The sequence below is a fragment of the Columba livia genome, chromosome 6 (assembly GCF_036013475.1).
Source record: "Columba livia isolate bColLiv1 breed racing homer chromosome 6, bColLiv1.pat.W.v2, whole genome shotgun sequence".
Classification (NCBI taxonomy): domain Eukaryota; kingdom Metazoa; phylum Chordata; class Aves; order Columbiformes; family Columbidae; genus Columba; species Columba livia.
Genome location: NC_088607.1, coordinates 666958 through 689546, shown reverse-complemented (window position 1 = coordinate 689546; position 22589 = coordinate 666958). Strand labels below are relative to the sequence as shown.

Below are 22589 nucleotides of genomic sequence, written 5' to 3'. Positions count from 1 at the left end.
TGGGGTCCCATTCCCCTGCCCCTCGCCATGGGGTCCCATTCCCCTGCCCTTGTGATGCAGGTCCATTCCCCTCGCGATGCGGGTCCCGTTCCCTTGCCCCTTGTGATGCGGATCCATTCCCCTCGCCATGGGGTTCCGTTCCCCTGCCCCTCGCCATGGGGTCCCATTCCCCTGCCCTTGTGATGCAGGTCCATTCCCCTCGCGATGGGGTTCCATTCCCCTGCCCCTTGTGATGCGGATCCATTCCCCTCGCCATGGGGTTCCGTTCCCCTGCCCCTCGCCATGGGGTTCCATTCCCCTGCCCCTTGTGATGCAGATCCATTCCCCATGCGATGGGGTCCCGTTCCCCTGCCCCTCGCCATGGGGCTCCATTCCCCTGCCCCTTGTGATGCGGATCCATTCCCCACGCGATGGGGTCCCGTTCCCCTGCCCCTTGCCATGGGGTTCCATTCCCTTGCCCCTTGTGATGCGGATCCATTCCCCTCGCGATGGGGTTCCATTCCCCTGCCCCTCTCTGGGTTCGTTTGTGGTGTAAAGGGCAGCAGCTGCAGCGTCATGCTGGCAATGGGCACTACGTATGGAGTGGTTTAATTTGGAAGTCCTGACGGATATACTGGATATTGGGAGCTTAATGTGTTTTTATATTTAGCACTGGTACTGCAACTATTCTAATCTTCTTAGCAAAATCATATTCAAAAGGGTATGATCCATATAATGAGGTGAAACAGGCAGTCTCACTGGGAAATCAGTCTGGTGCAAATGTAAATTGCAGGCATCTCATTAGTCTAGTAAATGACCCTGTCAAGATACAGCCTTTCCTCTGCAGGAGGAGCTGGTGGGGCTGCAGAAACGCTGTTGCCCCAGGCCAGGAGTCCCCGGCCGTTCTCCCCTCGGCTCCGGTTGGTGCGGATCTGGTACCTGGAAAGGGCCATGGCAGCCGGGGCATCGCTCCATTGCGGGTGCTGTGTGAGCACGATAAGCAGCTGCTCTGTAATGTAATCTCTAACATTTAAATGCTGCGAGAGAAGCAGCTGACAGCATGGATTAACCCAGCATTTGAGGAATGAACATTATTTCCTCCGTATTGCCACACTGCGGGGAGCCAGGGCCGAGCTCTCCCGTGGGCGTGAGCCCTGAGCGCTTGGATCTGCATCCACTGGGCTGGCCAGGGATGAGAATAAAACATCTTGGCTGATGTTTTCTTACGGCAGTTCCCACGAAGCGAGGTGGTGGATGGGAATGCAGTGAAACAACAAAGGGCGGCCCGAGCAGAGCTGCATGTTGGAGTCAGATGGAAAAGCTGCAGCACTAGGGGTGTTGGAAACCCACGCAGAGGGTCATTCCTGGGCTGCGGGTGAGCAGGTGCAAGCAGCAGAGGCACCACGGGCTGTGGCTCGTTGTTGTCACCGGGGAATGGTTCATCATTGTCACCGGGGAACGGTTCGTTGTCACCGGGAAGGGCTCTGGGTGGCTCCGGAACATCAGGATGGCAGCAGCGGCTGGTGGAAAACGCGTGTGGTGTTCTGGCTGTTCCTTTAGGCTGAGGAGATAGGACATAGACATAAAATCTGGTTTGCTGTGAGAACTGAGAAAGAAAGGTGCAGCAGTGCTGAGGTATGAATACTTGAATTCAAATATTGCCTATTATAAAAGGACAAAAGTGACTTAGGCCATGGGATTCATCTAATGCTTTCAGATCATTAAAACAAATAATTTATTGTTTCTATTAGGACTTTGCTATAGCTGGGCGTGGAGGGATTTAGATCACCTTTTTCAGTTTTTCCTCTATGACCTGAGAGCTGTAACCTTACTTTTGTAAACTCGCGAGTATTTCCAAGACGTGACACTGTGCAGCATTGAGTTGTGTGATCAGAGCACAAGTGCTGGTGGTGTGCTTTCTGCTGGGAGCATTGACAGGCTTCATTAGCTCTCTCTTCTCCAACTGCTGTGTGTGGCCCTGGGGGCCCGCCGTGTCACCCACAGACACCTCAGCCCTGGACATGGCTGGTGTCACCCACAGACACCACAGCCCCAGCTCCTGCGTGTCCCTTTGGCAGGTCGATCCTTCCCAGTCCCTCGGTGGCGTTTCAGGGTGGGGGCAGGAGCAGCGTTTGGGGGCTGGGGGAGCGGCTGCAGGGCCCCGCCGTGCCCAAACCCCACCGTGCCCAAACCCACCCATGCAAGTGGGAACTGAGAGGGGAGAGAGGGACAGTCCTGGCGAGGCGCAGGCAGCTTCATCCAGCACCCCAAGCTCAGTTCCGCCCTGGCAGTCGCCGTCCTGGGGGCTGTTGTCCCTGATCTGTCTCTTGCCTGCATGGCAGAGAATTGTAAATTCCCATTTTATTGAATAAGAAAAAGCACCAATCTCTTGCTGTTGGAAGAGATCCTTCAAAACGTGGGCAGGCGAGTGCTCTGGGGCAGCCATGGGGCTGGAAGCAGCGGGATGGCGTGTGCACGTGTGTGTTGACACACACACTGGGCACACACGTGTGTGTTGGCACAGCTCCTGTCCCCAGCGCCGTGCGGAGCACTCGGCACCCGATGGCTGGAAGCGGAGGCAGGGCAATGGCAGCGGGGTGGAAAAGCAGGCCAAACTGTATTCATGTAGTTATTTGCATTGAAGTGTTTTGATTGAGCCATCTTCACTCCACTCTCACAATGATTTCAAGCGCGCGTTTAAGCCCGCTGGTTTTGCATGTATAATAACTCAGCTCCAGTTCTGCAGGTGATGTGAACACACCTGGTGCAGCCGAGGCACCGCGGCAGTGTCGCTCTCTGCGTGTAGGGCGCCTTGCTGCGGACTCCGGGCTCGTTAGTTTGGTCAGACAAAGAGTCCTTGGCTAGCATAGAAACTGCAGTGTTCTGTGAAACAGAAGCTTCTTTCCTCTCATCCATCGCTTCATTTAAAATTTAAAAAGTGGGTATCTTGGTAAACCTCCTTGCCCGTTTACATAAAAATCTTGGTAGGTGATGCATTAAGCTGCTTCCCTGTCATTATTTGCAAATTTGTAACCCCTGAACAGGGCACTGATTTCATCCGCCGCTTGTCATCTCATCCCGTTCACACCATTGTTTTTAAGCCATTAGGAAAATAACCTTTCATGGGGGTTTGTTCCCCGCTGCAGGCAGAGGGAGCCTGAGCCCCAGCGGCCGCAGCCTCCGCCGCCGATGTTTGCTGCCGTGTTCGGCCCCGAGACCCAAAGGTTCTGTAGGAGGCAGAAGAGTTCATGAAAACAAAACCAGAAGTGATAAACCGGTCTGTGTGTTAATTTTCAGCCGGGTCTGGTGCCCAGACCAGACCCAGGCCAGGACAGCAGCAAGGTGAATTGAAAAAGGAGAAAGGGAAGAGCATTGCGTGGTTCTCGCATTCATTTTGAAGTTATTGAAAGTGTAGTGACCCAAGGGATGGGAAAACGGGTGTTGAAATGAGTATTTTGAAATGATACAAATAACGATGCTGAATCTTTTCCTCTATGTCAATACTGATAAATGTGTCTAGAGAACTTACAGTACTGGAGGTTAAAACATAACATTAACTTGCGTCTGAGAAATGAAGCTGGTTTAATTTATATTTATTGTTTAAAAACAGCCATAGAAAGCTTCTTGTCATAATTTATTCTTGAAATGAGTCTTGCCTCAAGGGTTACCATAGTTACAGATGTTTCTGACTTTGTAATGTAAGCACCATCAACATTTACGGCACAACGAGAGCCTCTAATTGATTTTTGTACGTGGAGAGCAGAAAGCGAGCGCTGGGCAAGACGCGCGGGGCTTAATTGCAGGTTTCTGGGGGACCCGCTGATGTGATCGTGCGTCAAAGGGCTGTGATGGTTCGAACAACAAATGTTCGTGCTCATAAATAATTTGACAAATGGCGAGATTAATCTTATGAGCTGAGAGCAGCCACGGATGGAGCGGAGGGCAATCAAGAGCTGGGGTTCAGCTGCAGCATCCCCCACCGAGCCCCAGTGCTGCTGGAAGGGCCCCAGGGTGCTGGGGGAGGGGCACAGCCCCCTGGGACCCCCGGCATGGGGCTGGGGGGGCACAGCCCCCTGGGACCCCCAGCATGAGGCTGGGGGGTGGCCAGCCATGCTTGTTTTGTACAGGAGAGTGGGAAGCTGGATTGCATGGAGCATCCCAAACCAGAAGCCTCAATCTGAAGCGTAGGGAATAGTGTGGGGAGGAAGGCACAAGGCGATGCCACGAGGTGCCTGCATCCTGTGATGCTGCTGTGACACAGTCTGGAGAACTGAAAAAGTGCATGGGTGTCCCACCTCCCCTCCCGCGGGTGCTGCAAGCCCTTTGGGGTGGTGCAGAAGTCTTTTCTGTGCTATCGACACCTATTCGCTGTGGCTGAGTGTGTGGTTTGTGGTGAACAACAGCCGTGAGAGGCTGTAATGCATCTGCTTTGGAAACCTTTCAAACCCGGCTTGTGGGGTTCCAGTGGTGCCCGGCTGGGGCTGAACCTGGGACACGGGGCAGCTGAGCTGGTGGTCTGACCCGCAGGTCTGACCCGCAGGTCTGGCACCAGCTGCAGCATCCTCCCCTCGCCCAGCCCCGACACGGCTGCAGCCGGGGCCGTACAGCCCCCCCCCCGCCACCGGCTGGTGTCACAGCCCCCCCGCTGGTGTCACCCTGTCCCCCGCACCGAGACCTGTCAGCTCCCCATGGCCAGAACAGCCACCTCTCTGGTCACCAAGCTGTCCTCACCGCAGGCTCTTCAACTGACCTGAAATGTTAGCTAGCAAGGAAAAAAGGGTTTTTGCTATGAAATTTTTTAAAATGGTATTTCTAAATGTTTGAGCCAAGTTAGCCATGTTAACAATGATATTTACGTCATCAACATGAAGGTCTGGTTATGTAGTGTATTTTTCACAATTACCTTGTTCCACCTTCATAATAACAGAAAATAGTGATTCACGTTGTGCAGAAACAGCATCAATTTACACCAAGAAAAGTAAATCCATTGTCCATGTCTCTGACCCGAGGGACTGTCACTTCCGTAAAATGTGCGAAGTCTTTTTAAAATGTAATCTCATTTTCTGTAATTGCCTCTCACCAGGACGTTCTTATTCCTTCTTTCCTGTTTGATTGTTTCGAGCTACTCTTGATCAGGCAACAATGGGATCAGGAGAGAAGTATCCGAGGGAGAAAACAAGGTGGATTAAGGAGTTAAGGCTGTAGAAAATCAGGAAAGACTAGGAATTTCAGTTTCTGCAGCCAAAGGCTGACGCTTCTGAGCTTTGTGAGAGCAGTTTAGCAGCTGATGTGAGAACAGGCTAAACCCCATCTCCTTAAACCCGCTTTCCTCGCCTCCCGCTGTCACCCACATACAACTTTATTGGGTTTTTTTTACTGTTTTGAGGAGATTCAGGCCATGAGATAAAGGAAATGGTGCAAAGAGACACATGGCGCAGTGATTTGTGCAGTAAGTCGCGTTTCCAGGCTGCTCGTGGTTGTTCTGGTGATCACATCCTGGAGCCGCCGGCGTGTCCGTCGGTGGCCACGGTGCCACGGAACCCGCGCCAGTGCGCTCCACAAACCCACTCCTGGTTAAAGCTTTAAAGACAACGGAAATTCCTTAAGAAAACAGAAAATACTTAGAAAAAGTATTAAAATATGTCAGGAAAAATGCACAAACTTGAGCTAGACCTGAGGGTGCTATAAGAATTACGTTATATTTTTCATGGAATGGTGGCAGGCGTTGTTTCCCGCATGGAGAGTTGCCTGGGAGCCCACAATGCTCATAAAGCCTGTGAGGTTGGATATTAACCACAATGGTACAGCCGAACAGAACCTGGAAATGGAGGCGGAATAAAGGTGTTCCCTTACAGGAGCCCTGATGGGAAATGAAACGCAAATACGCTCAGCCTCTTTGAAAAAGGACCTAAGTCCTTCCTATAGTAAAATAAGCATGGAAATGAACTTTATTCTGCTGCTTTCTGACTTGAAATACACATAAAATTGTCATGTTGTGACAACTGGAACCCACTGTGCGAGGCAAAGAAATAGCTCGAGAGAAATATGGGAAGCAGAGAAATGCACTGAAGTGTTACTGAAACGGCTGGTTGAGGGGACTGAAGGGCTCAGCAAGCAGAGCGCCAGTAACGAAATCAGTGCCTGCAGGAAAAGGGAGCAAAGTACCCAGAGAGCCATCCTGCTGTGTCGCACCAGTAAAATGAGCACTTCACGGCAGCCCCGCAGCGCCGCCCGGCAGCCCGGACGGGGCGCTGGATCCACCACACCGCCCCTGTGCTGAGGGTGAGCAGCGCAGGCTTGGGCTGGGGAACCTCCCGGAGCCCATGGTGGGGTGTGTTGGTGGTCCCGTCCCACCCAAACAGCACTCCGTGGCCCCAGGTCACCTCCTGCAGGTGGTCCCATGGGCTTGCCTGAGAGTGAGAAGAGCAGCACATGGCAAAATACAACTGTCCTTCAATCCTGAAATCAAGAGGTGATGGGGACTGGAGTCTCAGGCCAGCCGCAGTCAGGACTCGGTGTCCTGTTGGTGAATGAGCCGTGCTGGGCTGTGAGAGAGGTGTGGAGAGCATCGGTGAGAGAGCAGCACTCAGGCTCCATGTGGAAAGAAAGGGGAGAGGGGGGCAAAGCAATGAGACAGAAAAACAGCCTCGATGCAGGGATCCCGAGAGGATGCAGGGACACACACCGGAGCCTGGTGTGCTGTGTTGTTTGATAGATCCCTGCTCAAACTCTTAACTGTGGATCTCAAAATTCAAGCGTCAACTAACCAGCAACAATATTGCTGATAAGAGTGAGGGCAGCTTAGGCTTTTCCTGTTCTATTAATTTCTGTTCTGTAACTTTCATGCTCTGTTCATAGCCTGCAAGCCAGGGGTTATTGCATGGGTCAGGAGAGCAGCCCAGGAGAGAAAAGAAACCCCAGCTCTGCGGGCAGGGATGGGCAGCAGGACCTGCCTGGCCAGGGTCCCCAGGCACAGGGTTCCGGAATGGACACTCGGGAGCGCACAGCTCAGGTGATGGAGCAGAGCACTGCACTGCAGAACACCAGCAGAAACGCAGAGCGGTGGCTGCTGCTCCCAGGGGTGCTCCCCGGGGCAGTAGCCCCCGCGTCCTGCTGCTCCCCGGGGCAGTAGCCCCCGCGCTGCTGCCGCGTCCCGCGCCGTGCTGGGCAGGGCTCCCCGATCCACCTTGGCAGCAAGCTGGCAGCTGGAGGTTTGCCAGTCCCGCTTTCCTCACGGGTTTGTACCTCTCATGTTCAAACAGTATTTATTTAAATCGGCTGATGGTAGCAGAATTAATTTGTTTTGAAGGCTGAGCCAGAAAGTATTTGGCAGTTGGATGGGAAAATCTAAAACAAACAAACAAAACCCCTTAAACCATAAATCGTTGCTTAATTCTCCAGCTTTGTGCACAAAACACCTTGGAGAACTGCTTAGTTCTGTAAGGGTAACGAGGCAGGAGTTGTTCCGTGTCGCAGCTGCAGTGTCAGTGTATGGTGGTTGCTGCGGTGTCCCCAGCACGGGCTCTGCGGTCACTGTCACCGGGTGCCAGGAGCTGTGGGTGGGTTCCCGTGGTACCCGTCAGGGTAACCGAGCGGAACCGCTGACCGGCTTTTCTTTGTGTTAATAACAAGGGCAAGACAGGAATCAGAGCTTTAATCTCCCTTCTCCAAGAGTGTAATACCATTTTGGCTATAGGTGTCAAGGCCATGCGAAATAGAAATGGGAAATAAGCAAGAGAAAACAGTTGGAAGAAAATGTTTAATATTTCTTTGTGATGTTTCCTACACAAATACCATGGGTTGTGACTTTCACGCTGATTTGACTACTGATGCAATTCAAGATTGTACTCCAGCAGTACAGATGCTACAGGGTCCCTGGAAAGTTGGTTCCAGCACCCATGGCCAGGGCTCTGGTGTCTGTGGGTGATATCGGCCATGTCCAGGGCTGCGGTTTCTGTGGGTGACACCGGCTACATGGCCGGGGCTCGGGTGTCTGCGGGTGACACCGGCCGTGGCTGGGGCTCTGGTGTCTGCGGGTAACACTGGCTGTGGCTCTGGTGTCTGTGGGTGACACTGGCCATGTCCAGGCCCAGCACCCAGCCCTGCCACCACGTCGTCCTCACCCGGCTCTCCCAGCAATCCTGATCCCCTGGCACCTCAGAGCTGGGGCATCTTTGGGGGAAAAAAATACTGGTGCTGCAAGAACCTCCCAATACTTTGTGAGGCAGATGAACATCTCCATAAACAGCTCCGGGCTGAGAATCCCATTCTGGTTTTACTTGTGTCCCAAGACACTTGAACAAAAGTTTTCAGAAGGGAAAGACTAATAAATCAAGACTGTGCTTCTCCGAGCTGCTCGAGGGAGCTGGTTAAAATTAGCACGGAATGTGGGCTGGAGGAGCGCGGCCTCGCCTCCCCGCGCCCGCGGGACCGCGCTGCCAGCGCTCCGGCTCTTCCAAAAAAGGCGAAAAGCAGCTCTGGGGCACAGCGGCCGGTTCCCGCGCACCCGCCGGGCGCTGGGGCAGGTGCCCACCTGCAGGCGGGAAACGAGCGCTCGGGCACGGCGGAGGAGCCAAGGCTGGAACTGCAAACTCCAGTTTATACACTGGGGAGGGGTGGAGCGAGCCACCCCAGGGCCCTGCTGCCTTTAAGGGGTTTTTTCTACGTATTGCTGAATATTAACGGAGCATGCAGCCAAAACAAGTAAATGGAGGCTGTGAAGTCACTTGTTGCTCAGAGCTTGCTGCATCCCAGGAAGGGGCGTGGATGGAGGGAGGGACGGATGGATGGATGGATGGATGGAAGGAGCGAGCGAGTGCCTTGGCCGTGGCAGCAGCCGCCGGTGTGTGGTGAGGATGAAGAAATGTCCTCTGGAGGATGTTTCTGAGCAAGGTCCCGCAATCTGAAGTGTGTGGTAAAAATCAGTGCAAAGCATCAGCAGTCACAATGCCAGTGGAGCTAAGGGTGGGTTTGGGCAGGGAGGACCCCGGTAGCCACGGGCTGTGGTTTTCCTCAGGGCTGCACCGTGCCCTGAGCCGCTGCTGCTGGCGCAGGGAGGGCAGGAGCGTTTCCCAAAGGCTCCCCAGAGTTTGGTGCGTCTGGCTGTTGGCAGCGGAGCACACCCCGGGGTGTCCCGCTGCCCATGACTGTCCCGCCAGCAGCAGGCGCTGGCGCGTCCCCCTGCAGGACGAAGCTGCCCGGGGGGTGTCCAACCTCGCGCCCCAGCACGGCGGCTGCAGCTGAGCAGCATCCCTTTGCAAAACCACGTGCTGGTTTTTCTTGGTTGTTTCCAAGCAACAATAATCTGTACTTTGGAAAAAACCTCCATATTTTCTTAAGAAAAGACTGTGATGGTGTCGTGTCCACCAAGCAGGGGACAGTCCTCCGCAGCTGGGTGGCCATGCCGGCTGCTCCGCGTGTGCCCACTGTGTGTACCACCAAGATACAGAGAAAGGAGAAAGAGTTCTACGAGGTACCCAGCTCATGTGCACGGCCTGGGTCATCTGCTGAATCGCTTCGTTCTTCTCTTCTGCTTCACCTCTCTTGTTGGTCTGGCCCACAAGCTTTACAGAAGTTGGGACTGTCCTGCCCTGGAACAGGACCCATGGACCGTTGCAGATCCACCTGGAATGCTCCAATGCGCAGGTACTCCTCTGACTTTTTTGTTTCTGCAGCCTGTATGTCTTTATTGTGGGAGTTCAAAGCAACAGCGCTCAAGTGAGCAGCGGCAAGCCAGAGCCCAGGGCTCTCTTTACTAGTGCCTTTCTATTTTAAGAACAGGGCACTATTGTTAATTCTGATGTTTGGTTTCTTCCAGGGTCTGCTTGTGTAACTAATAGGCAGGCTCACTTGCTGGAAGGAGGGGGAAAGCAGCAGTTAAAAGGACGCAGCCAGTTCAGTGAACATTAATCTTGTCCCCAGCAAAACCACTGCCAGCACCTTGGAAGATTTTCAGCTTTTCCACAAGGTCTTTAGGTTGGAGTCAAGATAAAGGCTGAATGTGCCCGTTCCCAGCCCCAAGGTCTGCGGTGAGGGCCAGTGCTGGGAACAGTCCTTGCCACGAAAAGCATGGAAATCTTTTAGAAACTCAGAAACTAATGGGAAAAACAATAATTCCCATTTATCTCAACAGACGATTCCTCATTGCTGCTCAGGACCTGCGATGTAGTCACTTCTCTGATTTAAAAGAAAAAATATCTCCATCAGGAGAGAACAGTAATCTGAATTTCATCTTGTCTCCTCACCTTTACCAAATGGAGTGGTTCCGTTCTGTTCCATGAGACCGGTAAAATCAGGACTTGCCTTTGCTGAGAGGTGACACAAACATCAGATTTCCATAAAAATGGAATTTTGTATTTAAAAAAGAAATACAAAAGCAAAGAAAGGAACAGTGCCCACGTACCCCCCAACCGAAGAACCTGACAAAGCCGCCGGAAGGCGCAGCTCTGCCCTGGGGTGTTCGCGCCTCCCAAGGGGAGCGCGTCAGCCCCAGCGCCCTGCGTGCTGGCAATGCTCTTGAAGGGGTAAGTCCCAGCAAAATACGCTCACGCTGAGCATCCCGTGTGGGTGAGATGTGGTTTCCTCGGTGAGGGTGGTTGTCCCCGGAGCGGGGTCGGCAGCCCGGCAGGGCCGTGGGGCGGTAACCAGAAACACCCGAGTTATGTCTTGGTTACAGTGAGGACATAAAATCTAGACCACGTATTCAAGTTGTTGGCAACCTATTGTTATTGCTCTACACGCTTGTATCGGTGCAGAAGAACATATGATCTTTTGTCGAGCTAAATTCCTTGGGGCTTCCTGTGGTTAAAAAGAACAGTAATGTCTGAAGTTTAATAAAAAAATACTGTCAATTGGAACATCGTTTGGCTGGAGGTGCAGGCAATACCTCGCTTTTAACTTCAAAATCCACGGTTCCTATACTGGTGTTAAAATTGACACTGGGCACCTTTGGTTATCCTGAGAGTCCCACTAAAGTCAGTAAGACTATTGACATGAGTGACAGTACGTGAGATTATTGCAGTATCCTTGGATTAGTGATTTATACAGTGTGATTGTACAAAGAAGTGCAGAATGCTTCTATGCTTTTTTTGAAGCCGTGTGAAGGCATGAGATTTGAGGAGCTTAAGTAATTAGCAAGACATCACAAAAAAGGCCCTTGTCTCTTGGGTCACACCCAAAGGAAGGGTCCTTGCTCACTTTCCCGTTCTTTTCCCTTCTGAGAGCCCCGCACACCACTTTGCATCCAGGTTGGCATCCAAGGAAAGAGAAACTAATCTGTTCAGAAAATAAACTGACAATTTCTTCGCTCATAGAATCTATCAAAAAGCTTCTTTTCTCTCATTTGCTTTACAACACATTAATTTACTTGAACGTCAACAAACAGCATTTTGTCAAAGAAAATAATTTGACTTTCATTCAGGTGTTTCTGTTGAGAGGAAAGAACGAGTGGCTTTGTGACAAAGAAACATCTGAGTTTTCCAAAGAGGAGGAGCAAGCTGGCTGTCAGGTACTGTTTCGCCACATTCTCCTATTTGCAGGTCTGTGGTATTTGTGAGAGGTTTGTAAATGAGCTGTTGGAGACTCATTTCCAGCAGCGCAGGACGGCAGCAGCGCAGGATGGGCAGCAGCGCGGGCATTCGGATGAGGCGGCAGCAGCGCAGGATGGGCAGCAGCGCAGGATGGGCAGCAGTGCGGGCACTCGGATGAGGCGGCGGCAGCGCAGGATGGGCAGCAGCGCGGGCACTCAGATGAGGCGGCAGCAGCCGCGGTGGTGCTGGCGCTCACCAGCTGCCCACACCTTCTGCCCCAGGAGAGGTGGGTTTGTCCGCAGCCTGGCTTTGAACGGGGAGCCAAGTGTTCTCTGATAGTATCTGATGTGACCTTCCATCACCCGTTTGCAGCGACCCTGCCCTGGCTCGCTGGAGGTTTTCCTGCTGCTGCGCGCGCTGCTCTGCTCCCTCCGGAGAGATGACGCTTTTCTGGTGGTGAGCTCCCGACACCACCGTTCCCTGGCTTCGGGACCCTGGTTTGCATTTGTCTTGCTGGTGCCTTGTCCTCCTGTCCACCAAACACCTGCTTTCCCGGGGACCGGGCTGTTTCTCTCCAGACAGCGAAGGGATGCTCGCACTCACCCTGCCGGCTCACCCTGCGCTCTCCATCCCACAGGATCTCTGCCCAAAGAGATGGGATCAATGCCGCTGTGTGCCGCCCACCCCAGCCCTCTCTTCTGACACCTCCAGCCACACCTGACAAGTTAATCAGGATTAGGCCTTTCTCCTCCTTGAAAAGGCTCATCAAGAGACAATGAGACTTCTAATTGAGATATGTTAGTGATTTGAGAGGTGCAATGTTTCCTCTTACATCTACAAAATAGCATCTGGAATGCTTCTAGCTGAAAGATGGCAGAGCACTGATCTTCAGAAACCCCGTGATCTGTTTGTCTTGATAATCCTGATCAAGTACTAACTCGAGTAACATTTTTTGTGCTTTCTGCCATCCCTTTTTATCCTCTTGCACCCTTTACAATTTGCCTCCATCCATTATGTTCCACTCCCAGAAAGGCTGTTCAAAGAGCAGATTAAACCTTTACACAGGTGACTGTGAATGAGTGTCTGTGAGAGTTTACTCCCTGACAGCAGTTCTAGCTCATCTCTTGAGAAGTGAGGAATACAGCCATCGTCATCGCAGCTGTGCCCAGCAAGCTGCACCTGCAGAGGAGTTATCTTCTTTCCCCAGCTGCTTTGTTTGTTGATTTCTTTCTTTATTGATGATTCTTGGTTCTGGTTTTTGTTTGCTCCCTTGTTATTTGCTGCTCAGAGGCCGATCATTCTAAGAATCGGCCCCTGCAGAACGACTTGTGGGAGGGCGGGTTTGTCTCTGAGACCCCCAGAGCCGGCCAGGTCCCCCCAGCCGCCCGGGGCCGCTGCAGCCAGGCAGCTGCCACATGGCCCTTTTCAGTGTCCTTTTCAGCAGAAACAATGAAGGCATCTCTGCACAGTTTTTGTAGGACTCGTTCCCAGTAGCATTTTGAACAAAAATACCCCAGCGGGTCAGCAGCTGTTGGGGTATTGGAGGCCCGGACAGAGCTCCTGTGCCAAAGCAAATGAGCCCGGACGGTGGGAATGGACGAGGTCGCAGCCAGGGGCGAGTCCTTCCCCCCATGAACTCCTTCCAAGAGGCTTCCGCTGCAGCCTGGGTCTTGTTTTACATCGACTTCATCGAGTGCTCCGAAAAGCCAGATTCCCACACGTTCAGACGCAGTTGAATCCCCTCTTGCTTGTTCTCCTCAGCTGGCTGCCTCCTGGAAGAACGCACGACTGAGCAGAGAGGAGCTGGGCTAAGAGTGCGTATGTGTTTATGCATTAAAAACACCCAAACAAGCAAAACCCCCAACACACATAGAAGAGACAACATGAGTCAATGACAATGTAGTTGCAGAAAAGAGCACAAAAATAATCTCCATGACAGCATCAACATCAAAGGCAGTGTGCGGTGGAAGGGAGGTCACGGCAAGTGCAGTTAGAGGCAGATAAAAGCACACCTGGGGAGAGGGAGAGACAGCGCAGAGGAGCTTGGTCACAGCAGGTGTGGAGCTGGCTCCACAGGGACTGAAAAGCCCCATCACCTAGAAAGGAACTGCAAAAGGAAAACAAGCACCCCTAAACCACCCGCCTTTTTCCTTGGGAAAGAGGACTGGCGGCTGGATGGAAGAGCAAGTCAGTCTGTAAACTTCCCTTGTCTTCTCTGCCACAGCCACAACAAGTGTTCTGGTTACGGCAGCACATTTTTTGATGCTTGAATATCTCCTGTGGAGAAACCCCAATGAATAAAATGCAGGAGCCCAAGATGCGCTACAGGGTGCCCAAGCTCTCCTGAGCCCTTGTCTTGGTGCTTCACTTTTCCGAAGCCGGCAGCTTAAGCCCAAAGCTGGTGTGTGTGCTCACCGTGCCACGGGCGCTGGGCACGAGGGGCTGTGCTGAGCTCCCTGAGGCCGGCAGAGCCCGCAGCGGGGTGCCTGGCGCTGGGGCCGCAGCCGCCGGGCAGCACCAGCACCGGCACCGTGCTGCTCCACATGCACCAGGCACGGGGATTGGCCAAGAACGGCAGAACCCTTTGGGTCAATGCTGCACAAAACCAGACCTGCCAGGTCTGCCAGCAGCAAGACTGATTTGCTAAAAGGAGAGACAGCATTTCTGTAGTGAGATCTCAAACTGCCTAAGGAATATCTGCTCTAATTGAGTCAGAAGAAAAAAAAAAGCGGAAGACTTATTTTGTCAACATCACCATGGAAGTAAGTGCAGGGAAGAAATGAGTGAAGTCATGGTATCTGACGGACTCGAGGGGAAAGGAGGAGGGATGCGATCTAGGAATACCTCAATCTTTTTTTGCCAGAACCGCAGGTTGAACTTTCGTCTTTGAATGTATCCTTAATGTCTTTATATAATTAACATCTAAGTTGGTCACCATGGCAGCAATGGCAGACTCACATGAATGAAAACAGACATTAGCAAAGACGAGGCTAGAGAGCGGTTGGCTGTTGTTTTTGTGGTCTCTGTTGGCCCTGGGAGAGGGGTCCCTGGGGCCAGGGCTGATGGCCACGGCACGGCTGGGGCGCGGGGCGCCTCTGCCTCCCGTCCCCTGCTCACACCGCGGCGGGCCGGCCGTGCCGAGCCGGGGAGCTGGCTCAGTCTGGGCAGAGGGAGCTGCAGCTGGACGTGGCACTGTGTCCCCTCTGGGGACAAAACACACACAGCTGGATGTGGCACTGTGTCCCCTCTGGGGATAAAATACCCACAGATGGACATGGCACTGTGTCCCCTTTGGGGACAAAATACGCACAGCGGAGAGAGAGGTGCGCAGATCCCCTGAGGAACAGCTGGCTAGCCGGACGTTAATGAAAACAACACAAAGTCTAGTGAAATTAAATTATCTTTGGCTGGATAACGACATTGCAGAAAGTTGTCCAGTGAGAACTAAAATATTGATGTGGACTTGTGGCAGCAAGCAGAGCAGCAAGGAGACAGATGTGAATACCAGCTTGTTCTCAGACAGAAGAAGACCACCAGGAGGGACACAGCCGGCTCGGTGCCAGAGTCCCTGGGGACACCGGGAGCCCCTCCTTGCCAACGCCATCCCAGCGGCGCGGCAGGAACGGGGCTTCCTCTTACCCCGTGCCTCGACTTTCTCCTTGAAGGAAACCTCTGCTGGAGGATTTGCATACATCTACGTTAACATAAACAGAGAGTGGAAAAGGAAGTTTATACTAATGGAAAGAGCGGACAGTTTTCCATCCCCGCAGTTTGCAGAGCCTTATCTGAATAACCAGCTGCGCTTGGCCATCCCGGGGGCTGCGTGCGGCCCGTGGGCACCGGGCACCGCGGAGTGCAGTGCTGCATGGAGATAACACTGGTTGAGATCAGAGTCACACAGGATTAGATAAATAAACTGCTTTCCTGCTCCAGGGAAAAGCTGGACGTTCCAGTCACTAGGCAGAAGAGAAAAAAGCATAGCTGAGAAGGGGTGCTGTGTCGGTTCCGTATCCATTTCTGACCCATGTTTAACAAGCAGAAGAGCCGTGGCATTTCCAGACTGTCAAGAACGTGTTTTCTGAGGACAATGAGCTGAAGAGCCGCTGAGCGTGGATGGCGGTTCCGTGCTCCTCAGCTGGGGCGGGCACCCCGGAGCAGCGGCTGTGTGGTTCATGGGGCGTGTTGGGGCTGTCCCGTCAGCAGGACCCGGTGCCGCGGCGGGGCTGGAGCCCCTGGGTGATGGGGACGGGGGCAGGTGCCACCGCGCACCCCCAGGCCGCCCCGGTGCAGGTGGTTGTTGTTGGTTGTCACCAGCCTCCCGCCACCCGGGGCTGTGGTTTTCCTCCTGCTCGCACCCAGGGTGCTGCAGACACCAAGGCCTCAGGCAGACAGTTGTGCAATCGGGATTTTAAATTCAAAAAATACTTCTTCCACATTTTTTATTTGTTTCTAGGAAACTGAAAGCCAATTCTTATCAGAGGAAAGTTTGTTTCCATGACCATCGGCATTTCTGCCAGAGGCGAGAGCCGTATCTCTAGGAAGTGAGGTTCCGCCAGCCGCTCTTCTTGGTTCGCGGGTTTTGGTTGGTTTGTTTGTTCCAGACCCACTGTGCTAGTTTTCCACTCTTTGATCAGTTTCAGTGTCACCTGACGGGGCCTGAAGCACATGAGCCAGCTGGAGGTTTCAGCAGGAGCTCCCACCAGGAGGGAATCAGGCACTGACATGACGGACACTGCTCTGGACAGACAGACGGACGGCGGCTCAGCCCAGGCTGGGTCTGTGGGTGAGGTGGCTGCCTGGGCTAGACCTGCTTCTCATTCCCTGGTCTGCCAACGGGCTTGGGATTAACGAGGTGATCACTTGGGCTCTCAGGTGCTGCAGCCGAGCCCCAGCCCCACCAGCAGAAACTGAAGCACTGAACTATTTATGTTCCAGTTCCTACAGCTATTTTTAATGCAGGTTCAGAGACTTTGCTGTATTATCCTTCCTTTTCAGTGGCTGCTTCTTTTCTTAATCTCATCTCATTTTCCCTGCCCTTTCTTTATCTTTGGATCAATTTATACCATCATTTTTATCACGGTCTAATCAGAACACACTTTATAATTTCAGATAAATGTAGTCATGGTAATTTTCCACTCCATTTAGGTCAAGCCAGGATGAAGCAATTTTTTTACATCTTATCTAGTAACCACCAGAAATTACTCCTTGTTAAACTATCTGTTCCTTTGCTTTTCTAATGTTATTAGATTTTAATGTCAAGTGTCAGTCTCCTTTTTGGTATTTTTCAGTATATAGGTTCTGTGCTGCAAGTCAACCTGTAAACCCTGGAGGGAAATGCTGGGGGTCCTCTTTGTGTCCCACAAGGGGCCCGTGCAGAGCGGGGCTGGCGCTGGGCTTTGCCGACAGCGGGCGCGCAGCCGCCGCGGTCACCGGCACCCCCTGCTCAGGCTGCGACCGGCCTGGCGACGTCCCTGCTGAGAGGGTCACGCTGGGACTGAGCCGCTTGGGTGCCGGGGGGACGCGGCAGCGGGTTCGGGAGCCGCAGCGCAGGTGGGTGAGCAGCCCCGAGCCCTGTCCCGCTGCACAAACCCGCGTTTTGGTGCTGCCACACCAGCGGCGCGGCCATGGGCACGTCCCGGCACCCTGCCCGGGGTTTCACCTGCTTCTGCAGCCGGCAGAAACCTGCCCCGCTGTCTGAGGCACTTCAAACACGACTCTGCTATCTCTGGGTGACAGACGCTATCTGAGCTTTAATAGTATTATGCATGATAATATTATTCAGCTTGAAGCAAGCTAGCAAAATGTTAACAATATTTTAATTTGATATCACATGATTTCAAAAACATTTATGTTCCAAATTGTCATCCTTGGCCTCTATTTTATCCTCTCTCTGAGGGTGGTTTTTGTTCCCGCTTTGTAATGCAAACAGCAGCCCCGGTGCTCTGGCTTCCCTCGCAAAGGTTAAGAACACACGCCTGGTGGCGTCCCGGCTGGTGGCAAAGGGCGGGCGCTGGGCCGGGCCCCAGCAGGTCCCGCTCGGCACGGCGGCCGCGCAGCCCCCGGCCTGGGGGTGGCCCAACACATCCAGTTCAGGGCTTGTTTTGATTGAATATTGTAGCTATTGGCAAAGATATGAACCAGCCTTCTGAACGTGTGCGAAGTGAGGACAAAAGTGTTCAGGATAAACATTATTTTAAAACCTCTGAGTACTTAGTGTAGTTAGACGTTTTAGTTTTAAGCCCGTGCTGTGGCTGCTGGCCAGGCTGCTGTGAGGACGGGCAGCGGGGCCCAGGGCACCCTCCGTGGAGAAGGAGTTCGGCAGATTCGGCATCGCGTCCCTTGGTGTCGACAGGGCTTGGAGCGAGGGATGGATACTGGCCTCGGGGACCCGGCAAACCTGTTCCCCCTGGCTGGACACCCAGACGGCGGCTGCGTTTCCCCAAGCAGCACGGAGCTCCTGGCGGGTCTGGAGGATGTACAGGCATCGCCGTGGATCCAGACACTGGATGTCCCAAAAGAAACGGTCCGTTCTGTCCCTGCCGGCCGGGCGACTATACAAGTGTGCTCTGGTGTCTGCTGGAGGGTGCAGGCATTCCCGAGCCACCGGCACAGCCTGCGTTCAGCAGCACACACAGACCATTTCTGACCCGTCTCAGCCCCTCCTGCAGCCCAGGCTGGCAGCAGCATCTCCCACCCTGCAAGTACTGCAGAGTGGGGACCACACATAGAATCATGGACTGGCTGAGTTGAAGGGACCTCTGGAGATCCCCAATCCAACCCCCCCACTCACGCAGTGTCACAAAGCAGATCCCAGGGGGTTTGAATGTCTCAGAGCAGGAGACTCCACACCCGCTCTGGGCAGCCTGGGCCAGGCTCTGGCACCTCCCAGCAAACAAGTTTCTGCTCATGTTCAGATGGAGCCTCCTGTATTTCAGTCTGTGCCTGTGGTCCGTCACTGTGGGTCCCCAGGGCAGCTGCCAGCAGCTGAGATGCCAGCTCAGAGATGTCCCTGCTGTCCCAATCAGACATGCCCAGCGAGGAGAGGAAAGCAGAGGGAGGGCTGAAGCGAGCAGGCCTGTCTGGGAAAGGCACCTGAACAGCCTGGCCCTCCTGGACCTTCGGCAGCCCACACAGCTGCCAGGGGACACGGCACAGGGCGGGGCGGCAGCCGGTCCCTGCACCGCGCTGGTGAGAGCTGCCCTGAGCGCGCGGGACGCTGAGATGTTCTGATGGCATCCAAACGGCTCATGGTACTCAGCCGCATCATCTCTCCTCTGTGAAGGATGTGAACTCCTCTAGAATAAAATAAAATCCCTGCTTCCCAGCAGTCTGCAGAGTTAAAATTCTGAAGATTACACTGTGGATATTGCTGCTTAATAATTACAGGTGGCAGCACAAACTAGTAGCAAGAGTGCTACAATCAAAGGGAAGCAAGGGAAATTACTTGGTGATGCTTTTATGGGGCTCTAACGGATGCATAAAAAACTTAAGCTATGTAATTTCTACTTTCAAAATGAAACTGAAACAGGTAAGAACTGACTGCCTAAGCATTTATTTCATGTCTTTCACTGAGTTGTCTAAGACACCTCGCGACACCTGAGTGCCACAAACCCTGTCCTTGAGGAGCCACCAGCCATGACATGAGGAGGTGACATGGACACAGCTCATGGGAACCCAGCAGCAACTCAGCCACATTCCTCAACAACCACGCGAAGTTGCTTACAGCCCGCAACACTACCTCAGTTTTAGTGCTTGTTCCAAACTGCCCTTTGGCTTTGTGCTTTTGAATTGCTTTAAGGTTGTGACTCGGTATTTCTCTCCCAGGTGCTGACAGCCAGGGTGTGCGCCGGTGTGTGCTGGGCCGGGAACCCAAGCACCGACACTCGTGTCTTGCAATGAGACCAGAAATGACAGAACAGAACAGCTCCATGTCAGCTTGTGCCATCGACATCCCAGCTCGCTCTGGATGGACACCAGGATCACGGGCAGTTCAGGGGGGCACAGAGCCCCTGAGGTGGGTGGCTGGACACCAGGATCCAGGGCAGTTCAGGTGGGCACAGTCCCCCGAAGATGGGCAGCCCGGCCCCTGCTCCATGCCGGCGCAGCTGGGGTCTTTATCCAGCAGGTGAAGCGGCAGAGGATGGACCTGCAGACCTCTCTGGGCCGAGCAGCTCTGTCTGGGGCCTGGGGGAAAGTGTTTCTTTATAAGCCCCTGAGCCCCCCCCTGCTGCGCCCACGGCGCCCGCCCTGTCCCGCGGCACCAGAGCCCCCGCGCTGCCCCGGGAGCTGCTCCGTGCCCGCAGGGATGTGCTGGGGGCTGGAGGAGGGCTTTCGTTTGTAAGCTGTTAGTGATTCACCCAGGGAAGGGGCTGAGGTACGAGGGGGCTGCTGCATCCAGCCCTTGCCCAGTTCCACGTGTCCCGCTCTCACAGACAGAGAGAACAACACCACATTCCCTCTCGGCTCCTCTTCCCGCAAGGGCGCCAGTGACACTCACCGTGGGAAACGTCCTGTGACAGACCTTCCCGTCAGGTCGTGGTTACTGCAGAGCGGCTCTATGCAAACACGGCTATTGTAAGGGCTGCTTTAATAACTTCTGAGCAATTAGCTGTTTGTTTTGGTTTGTGCATTAGTGGGGAGAAGGGAACTGTTTGTTTGGGTTGTAAGTTTTCTCTAGGTACAAGTCAGGAAGTAAACAGTCTTTAAAGAAATTAAGCGAATGTTATCAAGAGTATGGTGCTCTAATTATGATTACATAACTCATATTTCAATTTGATGGGAATATTAAAAGGATTCCTAGGAGAGTTCTGAACAGCCCAAAAGTGCAACAGCATAAAACCCAGTAAACCTTGCCTTGTTTTAGAGGACGTTTCCTTAAAGCGGCAGGTTCAGCTGCCAGCGCTGCGGGCTTGCAGAAGGGCGATTTCCTTAACCTCCCAGACAGATAAACCGACCTTCACACCAGAACCTTCCCGTCCCTGTGATGGAGTAACGGTAGTTTTACTGTTGTCAGGGCTGGAATCCAGGGGACCGTGTGAGTGGATGCAGTGCATAAATATTTTCAGTGCATGCCTTATTTGTATAGGGTACCAGCTGTATTTATAGCCCTTATGAGTGCAAGAGAGCGGTGTCAGAGCGGGCAGGGGGCAGGGACCGGGGCAGGACCCCGCACTGGGGCAGCTGAGCCCCCCAGCCCCTCGTGTTACACTGTCCTACTATGAACAAAAACCCCACCCTTCATATTTGGGCTATCGTCATCTTTTAGATCGTCAGACATTGCCATTTGGTGACTTGGGTATTTTGTGGTTTAACTGTGTCATAACCTAGAGCAGCTTCTGAAAGAAACTTAGCTGGCAATCTTACTTTTCCCAAACAGAGCCCCTGGCATTAGTGTGCAATGAGACAAAGGAATCCTATGTAAATACTCTGACTTTCTTATGACTTCCAATTTTTATTTGTTTTTAGTTTTCAGGTTTAATTGAATTTTCCGAGTTCCTGGTCATTGGGCTGCTGTACGCACATCATACTTACCAGTTATTCGTCTGTATTTCTCCATGTACTCACAATCTTGACCCAGTCACAGTGACATTTCCTGCCTGGAATGTAAAGTCAGTTAGAAGTCATGCTCCGAGAGCTGTGAGCCTTCCCAGGAAAACTTGTCACAAGCAGAATTGGATAGAATATTATTATAATAATAGCTGTTGGTTCTAGTGTGATAAATTTTAAACAAAATAAGGCTCGATGAATCATATTGTATAATATATTGTATTGTTTAGTGTTGTATTGAAAACTAGAGGATTAACTGAGATCTGAAAACCATTCCTGAAATGTGCACTTATTTGTAAATGGATAGCACCAAATACAGCTACAGATTGAGGCACATGAACATGTTCCTGTGGCATTACTATCAATATGAGCTACCAGATGTGGAGCCAGCCTTCGGACGCGCTGCTGAGCCCCGTCCGCGCTCCCTGTGCGCGCTCCCGCTGCCCCGGCAGCGCCGCGGAGACCCGGCGGCGGGAGAAGGGTCACTGCCCTGCTCGGTGCCTGCCATGGCTGCGGCACTGGAGCGGTTTGGGGTGCGTTGGGACACACTGGTCCCTCACGCCGGGGTCTCGTGCCCTCCCCTGGTGACACAGGTTTGCCAGTTACTGACCAGCTCCGCTCCTCAGGCGAGGCACTGGTGACGGCACCTGCTGCTGGGACCAGCTGGGCCTTCACTGCACCCTCCCGGCCCCATGGAGCCCCCACCCTGCCAGGGCAAGAGAGCTGGCGGGCGCTGTTTAGCATGGAGGGGCAAATCCCGAGAGCTGGAGAGCGCTTCTGCCTGAGAGAATGTGATTTAGATCAACTATTTTTAGCTGGATCTAGTGGGAGTTGGAGAACGAGAGTGTCTTCCAGGAGACGCAGAATACCATGCTATATCAGGTGCCAAAATAAGAGCAGATGCTTCCAATTACACTTAATTCACCTCAATTATAGAAGAAGTCAAAAAAATCATAGTTACACTAAGAATATCTTTTTCAGAAGTTAAAAATATTTGGTGCTGAAGACTGTCCGTGTTAAAGAGCCGTGACAGCCGTGGTACCGCTCAGCTCCCGTGCAGCTGTGACTCTTCGCAGGGAGCTGCTGCTGCGACCGCGGGAGCACGGGTGCAGCTCTGCAGGGGGGGCCACCTCACACTCCCTCTTTGGGATGGTTTACCCTCTGTCCGACTCCTGACATCAACAAGCTCCGTGATGTATTAGTACATCCAGGAAAAGGAATTTTGTTAGACTTCACCCAGGAAAACGGTCTGGTGCTAGTCCTGAATCAGGCAGTGTCACAAGGACAACACCAGGTCACCCTGTCCCAGTGCCACAGGCTGGGGTTAATTTCTGTCTTACTAGAAATCACAGTAAAGCTGAAACCACCATAGGTCACAGCGACCAGTGACAGTCTGCAACGTGCTTGGTGGGTGGGAGACGTTTTGGAGCAGCACTGTGCCCGTGTTGCAGCTGTGCCCGTGTTCCAGCCGTGCCCGTGTTGCAGCTGTGCCCGTGTTGTTCCAGCCGTGCCCGGCGTCCCGCAGTGCCGCGCGGT

General features: G+C 53.1%; 2 long non-coding RNA genes across 6 annotated transcripts; both read left to right on the top strand.

Moving 5' to 3' along the window:
* Positions 1-1044: 1044 nt before the first annotated feature.
* LOC110356220 (uncharacterized) lies at positions 1045-21751 on the top strand. Of its 5 annotated transcripts, none has more exons than XR_010473336.1 (5): positions 1045-1354; positions 9353-9624; positions 9797-10502; positions 11399-11485; positions 16142-20052. It is a non-coding gene; the product is annotated as an uncharacterized LOC110356220 (long non-coding RNA). The 5 variants fall into 5 exon arrangements; XR_010473339.1 differs by lacking the exon at positions 1045-1354 and adding an exon at positions 20973-21751 and having other exon boundaries at positions 1364-9624; positions 16142-20081; XR_010473335.1 differs by lacking the exon at positions 1045-1354 and adding an exon at positions 1364-1614.
* Positions 11493-12583, top strand: LOC135579726 (uncharacterized). The gene is made up of 2 exons (XR_010473340.1): positions 11493-11793; positions 11880-12583. It is a non-coding gene; the product is annotated as an uncharacterized LOC135579726 (long non-coding RNA).
* Positions 21752-22589: the final 838 nt, after the last annotated feature.